This window comes from Helianthus annuus, chromosome 13 (genome assembly GCF_002127325.2).
Source record: "Helianthus annuus cultivar XRQ/B chromosome 13, HanXRQr2.0-SUNRISE, whole genome shotgun sequence".
Taxonomy (NCBI): Eukaryota; Viridiplantae; Streptophyta; class Magnoliopsida; order Asterales; family Asteraceae; genus Helianthus; species Helianthus annuus.
Genome location: NC_035445.2, coordinates 158,531,730 through 158,538,909, shown reverse-complemented (window position 1 = coordinate 158,538,909; position 7,180 = coordinate 158,531,730).

Genomic DNA, 7,180 nt, shown 5'->3' with positions numbered 1-7,180 from the left:
CTCCTAGGTTGAAACAGTCAAAACGAATTAAATGAGAGGCGGCTCTCAAGCGGCTCGCGGCGATCAAAGCGCCACATTGCGCCTCATCGCCCACGCCACGCGCGCGCAAGTGTGCGCGAGTGCGCGTTAGGGTGCTTTGCACCCTTCGCGAGGACACTAGTGTGTGCTTCCATGAAACAATAAGGATGGAGAGTTCCACCTTAAATACCCATTTAAGTTCCATCTCTCCTATGTGGGACAAGGTGCTACTTTCCCTTTAGTTTCAGCATTGAATGTTCCAAACACCCAACTTTGAGCATCGATATCTCATTCATCTTAGCTCGGTTTTGGACGTGGTTTAGTTCGTTGCGAAGCTCTTCCAACATAGAACACAAACCCACAAATAAATACATAAAACCCGCTCATTTTATTATATTTATTTCTAGTCCAAAATAGGAAAAAATCATTTTCCTATATTTGTGAAAAATGCTATTTTCACCTGTTTTTCCAACAAATACCACCTCCGACGACACCATACCTCGACCATCGTCACAATCGAAGGTGTGTGAGAGAAAAAACAAAAATCAACCCAAGAATCCACTGTGCAGACTCAAAACACTTTGAAACACCATCAGGTGTGCTGAGCTGGAACCTGAACAAGGAATATGTCCCGGCTGTAAATTTAAAGCCGGCGTCTCCTTCTACCTCAAGCCACCATATTTGTTGAAGGTATGCAAATTTAAAGAAAGAGTTCGTTAAAACAATATTTAGTTTAACAAACCAAGAATTCTTGACTTTTACAAGTATCTGTAATTAAACCTAAAATCTTTTAACAACAAGCAACATATTGCAAATTTTTCAGCCTTATAAGTTTACAGTGTAATTTAGAAAACCATATACTGATTCTATCATTCTAACTATTAGGGTTCAAATTTTAATTAACCATCTTTACCTAACCCAAAATAAATAAATAAAATAATAAGAAAATTCACCTTGTCTCAGTATCTCCCATCATGAATTCCAGTAATGGTGAATGCCTTGCAAGAAATTGACAAAAATACCCCTCCAGTCCTTTTATCCAACTAAAATTCCTGAAACAATTATTCACAGTTACAATTTTGACCGTCAAAAGTCAAGAAAACTAGTTCAAACACCAACAATAGTTAAAATTGATTAGTTTCAATTAAAATCGAACCTTATAAATCTAACAGGCCGTGTCAACCGCGAATAAGCTTCATATTAATGATCCCATATGAAATCAGTGGTGGCGGTGGCACTGGAAATGCGATAGATAGTCGGAGAGGTGATGGAAAGTGGGTTTGGGCCTGTTTTGTTATTTGTTTAAAGATATCTAAGTAGATATAACTACATTAATGGTCCCTGTAATCTATATATATTAATAAACTAGTTGGGGTACTTCGCGCTTCGCGGCGGAAAGTTGATTGGCACTGTTTCGCTTCTTTAAGGTACCGGCACTCATTATAACAATTGAATAAAAAAAAACCAAAGCTAGGGTATTTTTAAATCAAAATTCTAAAAAAAATAAACAAATAAATCAAAAACACATTCTTATAACTAAATATAAACCTTTCCTAATAAAAATTTTCAAGATTTTTTTTGAACGGTCAAAAAATTAATCTCAAGCACTCTCGGTGCAACCCATTGGACCAAACGGAGTACTCCGAGAGTAACCCGAGCCCACCTCCAATTCCATGGAAAACCCGGTAACCCATTCCTCGTAGGCACAACGGTGAAATTACCGGTAAATTCCTTTGACTCAAGGGATCGAACCCAAGTTTCTATGGATCTCCTATCATTGTCCACCATTGCCTTGTTATGTACCAAGTGAGAGTTGAACAGGTATCTCCCAAGAGAAATATAAGTCTTCCACCACTTGATGTAGAAATCATTGGCTTTATCTAGGTTTGAATAGAAAAAATATTAGTAACTTTGAGACTTAGATAAAATAAAATGTAGTATACATCATCACCTCACTTAAGCTTGGTAAATATGAGGGGATGGAGCACAAACAATACAAAAGAGGGCATAATTGTAATTAGCATCCAAATATTGTAACAAAGATACACTAATTCAGACCCCTTTGCTTTAACTACCTTGGACGTATGGTATCATCATTCTGATAACTCTCTCCCTGAACTTTGAATTATAGGCATCATGTCAAATCAATTAAGTAAATACATACAACATTCCACATGATATACAAGTAATCTGCAGCTAGTAAAGTTCAAACACCAAAACAGTGTTATTCAGAAAGCCATATATTGTACAATAGAAGAAGCTCTACGCAGAATTTCACAATTAATAAATTGCAGTTATACCAAAAACAAAACATAAAAATACTTGTATCCTGAATCAATATCATCTAAATCAATCTAGTGAAACACCGCCACGCTCGCGGTTACAAAACCATGCTATCACAGATCCTTATTAGTAAAAACTGCCATGTGCACAAATTCACAACAGTATTGCTAGCAAAAAACAAAAAACACACATAAAACTAAACCGATAATATCACAAATTCACAATACTTCTGCCTCGAGTTAAAGATCTCATGAAAAATCATACAAAAGCTGAAACATTTTTGCGAGAACCTATTTCTTACATCACTAAACAACTTTATAGTAAACTAAACATACACAATTTTCACAGCAGTGCTTATAAACAATCTCTCTAAACATAATCCGCAATTTAAAATTGAGATAGAGTATTAATTGATACCTCGGTGACCACAGTTTCATACTCACAAAGTCACGCCATGCGGAATACCTGGAATCGGACCGCCTCCTTAAATCTCCGGTGCTTCCGCCATCTTTCCCGCAACTCTTATCCACCGTCAACAACCACCTCCACGAAACACCCACCTTCACGACATCATCACATTCGACCTTCAATGTCATAACCATTGTCTTTCCTCAATTGTTAGGTATTAGGGTTCCTACCCGAAAGGGCCAAAAGCCGACCGCCTGCTGCGGTGGCCAACCATCGCGTTTCGCCACTGGTGCACGACGTCCCCCTGCTCTCATGTCTGTCTCTCTCGTCTCAAATTAGGGCAAAAAAATCTAAAGAGGAAATCAGAGAAGCGAAGAGACGGAGGGAGGAGGCCACCATATGACAATTAAACGGCCAATGAAGCCAAAGATCGGGCGAAATCACTGTCGCAGACGGTGGGTTTCCTCCCTCCTTGTATTCTCCGTTCTCTCATCTATACTATATAATAAAAGAAACCACTTTTGGGACACTTGTCATCATATAAGGGCATCTCTTATAGATAATTATTATTTTAATTTAATCTTTTATAATTAAAATTATTAGAAAACATAATATTTATTTACTATAATTTGTAACCTAATATTTATTTCTATTAAATCTTTACGACTCTAATACCATGATCTACACAAATTATATGCGGATATAAATAATAAATATTATGTTTTCATGGTATTAGAAAACATAATATTTATTTAATTATTAGCAATCAAATCTTTACTTATACAAATTATCTCTTATAGATAATTATTATTTTAAAGTTATATATCACTTTTACCCTTTTAGCCCAAGAATTTTTAACATCTGAGCCTCCAACATCTTCTTTTCTAACCCTTTGGGCCATAACACTAACCTCATCCATTAAATGTTAGAGGCCAAAAGGGTTAAAAAAAGACGTTAGTGGCCGAAAGTTAGAAAAAAAGACGTTGGGGGTTTAAATGTTAAAAAATTCTTTAGAGAAAATTACGATTTTGGCTCCTGTAGTTATATCACTTTTACCCTTTTAGCCCAAAAGACAATTTTTTTAACATTTGAGCCCCCAACGTCTTCTTTTCTAACCCTTTTGGCCCCTAACACTAACCCCATCCATTAAATGTTAGGGGCCAAAAGGGTTAAAAAAAGACGTTAGGGACCAAAAAGGTTAGAAAAAAAGACGTTGCGGTCTTAGATGTTAAAAAATTCTTTTTTGGGCAAAAAGGGTAAAAATAATATAATCAAGGGGCCAAAATCGAAATTTTATTATTTGTTGTATGAAATTAGATTTATTCAATTCGTACAATACATGAGATTTTTGAAGGATATATATTTTTTTTTATTATTTAGTACAGAAAATTATATTTATTCAAACCGTGTAATACGCATATATTTAAAGATGTATTTTTTTATTATTAGGTATATAAAATTACATTTATTCAACCCGTGTAATAAATGGGGGTTTTTTAAAGATGTATTATTTTATTATTTGGTAAACAATATTACATTTATTCAACTCGTGTACTACACGTGGTTTTAAAGATATAACTTTTTTATTTTGTATATAAAATTACATTTATTCAACCTGTACAATATTGTTCTTATAGATATAACTTTTTATTATTTAATATATAAATTATATTTATTCAACTTGTGCAATAAATGTCATCATATTACTACGTCATCTCTTATAGATAATTATTATTTTAATTTAATCTTTTATAATTAAAATTATTAGAAAACATAATATTTATTTACTATAATTTGTAACCTAATATTTATTTCTATTAAATCTTTACGGATATAATACCATGATCTACACAAATTATATGTGGATATAAATAATAAATATTATGTTTTCATGGTATTAGAAAACATTATATTTATTTAATTATTAGTAATCATTTAATATTTACTTATACAAATTATCTCTTATAGATAATTATTATTTTAAAGTTATATATCACTTTTACCCTTTTAACCCAAGAATTTTTAACATCTGAGCCTCCAACATCTTCTTTTCTAACTCTTTTGGCCCCTAACACTAATCCTATCCATTAAATGTTAGAGGCCAAAAGGGTTAAAAAAAGACGTTAGGGGCCAAAAAGGTTAGAAAAAAGACGTTGGGGGCTTAGATGTTAAAAAATTCTTTAGAGAAAATTACGATTTTGGCCCCTGTAGTTATATCACTTTTACCCTTTTAGCTCAAAAAACAATTTTTTTAAACATCTGAGCCCCCAACGTCTTCTTTTCTAACCCTTTTGGCCCCTAACACTAACCTCATCCATTAAATGTTAGGGGCCAAAAGGTTAAAAAAGACATTAGGGGCCAAAAAGGTTAGAAAAAAATACGTCGGGGTCTTAGATGTTAAAAAATTCTTTTTTGGGCTAAAAAGGTAAAAGTGATATAATCAAGGGGCCAAAATCGTAATTTTATTATTTGATGTATGAAATTAGATTTATTCAATTCGTACAATACACGAGATTTTTTAAAGATATATATTTTTTTATTATTTAGTACAGAAAGTTACATTTATTCAAACCGAGTAATACGCATATTTTTAAAGATGTATTTTTTATTATTAGGTATATAAAATTATATTTATTCAACCCGTGTAATAAATGCGGTTTTTTAAAGATGTATTATTTTATTATTTGGTAAACAATATTACATTTATTCAACTCGTGTAATACACGTGGTTTTAAAGATATAACTTTTTTATTTTGTATATAAAATTACATTTATTCAACCTGTACAATATTGTTCTTATAGATATAACTTTTTATTATTTAATATATAAATTATATTTATTCAACTTGTGCAATAAATGTCATCATATTACTACGGCATCTCTTATAGATAATTATTATTTTAATTTAATCTTTTATAATTAAAATTATTAGAAAACATAATATTTATTTACTATAATTTGTAACCTAATATTTATTTATATTAAATCTTTACGGCTCTAATACCATGATCTACACAAATTATATGCGGATATAAATAATAAATATTATGTTTTCATGGTATTAGGAAACATAATATTTATTTAATTATTAGTAATCATTTAATATTTACTTACACAAATTATCTCTTATAGATAATTATTATTTTAAAGTTATATATCATTTTTACCCTTTTAGCCAAAAAAATTTTAACATCTGAGCCTCCAACATCTTCTTTTCTAACTATTTTGGCCCCTAACACTAATACCATCCATTAAATGTTAGAGGCCAAAAGGGTTAAAAAAGACGTTAGGGGCCAAAAAGGTTAGAAAAAAAACGTTGGGGGCTTAGATGTTAAAAAATTCTTTAGAGAAAATTACGATTTTGGCCCCTGTAGTTATATCACTTTTACCCTTTTAGCTCAAAAAAACAATTTTTTTAACATCTGAGCCCCTAACGTCTTCTTTTCTAACCCTTTTGGCCCTTAACACTAACCTCATCCATTAAATGTTAGGGGCCAAAAGGGTTAAAAAAGACGTTAGGGGCCAAAAAGGTTAGAAAAAAATACGTCGGGGTCTTAGATGTTAAAAAATTCTTTTTTGGGCTAAAAGGGTAAAAGTGATATAATCAAGGGGCCAAAATCGTAATTTTATTATTTGATGTATGAAATTAGATTTATTAAATTCGTACAACAAACGAGATTTTTTAAAGATATATATTTTTTTATTATTTAGTACAGAAAATTACATTTATTCAAACCGAGTAATAGGCATATTTTTAAAGATGTATTTTTTTATTATTAGGTATATAAAATTACATTTATTCAACCCGTGTAATAAATGGGGTTTTTTAAATATGTATTATTTTATTATTTGGTAAACAATATTATATTTATTCAACTCGTGTAATACACGTAGTTTTAAAGATATAACTTTTTTATTTTGTATATAAATTTACATTTATTCAACCTGTACAATATTGTTCTTATAGATATAACTTTTTATTATTTAATATAAAAATTATATTTATTCAACTTGTGCAATAAAGAAGGTTTTTAAAGATATATTGTTTTATTATTTAGTATATAAAATTTATTTATTCAACCCGTGTAATACACGGGGTTATAACCTAGTATCTCTATATAGACTCCCTTCTCCAAATAACACAGATGATGGCAATATCGTAAATAATAGCTTAAAACTGTCCTATTGATATACTGTTCCTAAGATCATTCATCTTTTGTTATATTATAGAATAGAATGAGATGATTTGGGCTATGTGTCCTTGAATGGTGGAGCCATTTTGCTGATGTGGCATCCATTGGTTTAGTGAACCTTGATTTTGGGAAGGAAGTTGTCTAATTCTAAATACACAAACGAAATTTGACAATACACAAACCAAACACTTCATTTGGACGCGGGATCCGAAAGTTTTTGGGTCGGATATATGGTTTTTCCTTCCGTATATAAAACTTATAACCCGGACTTCTCTAA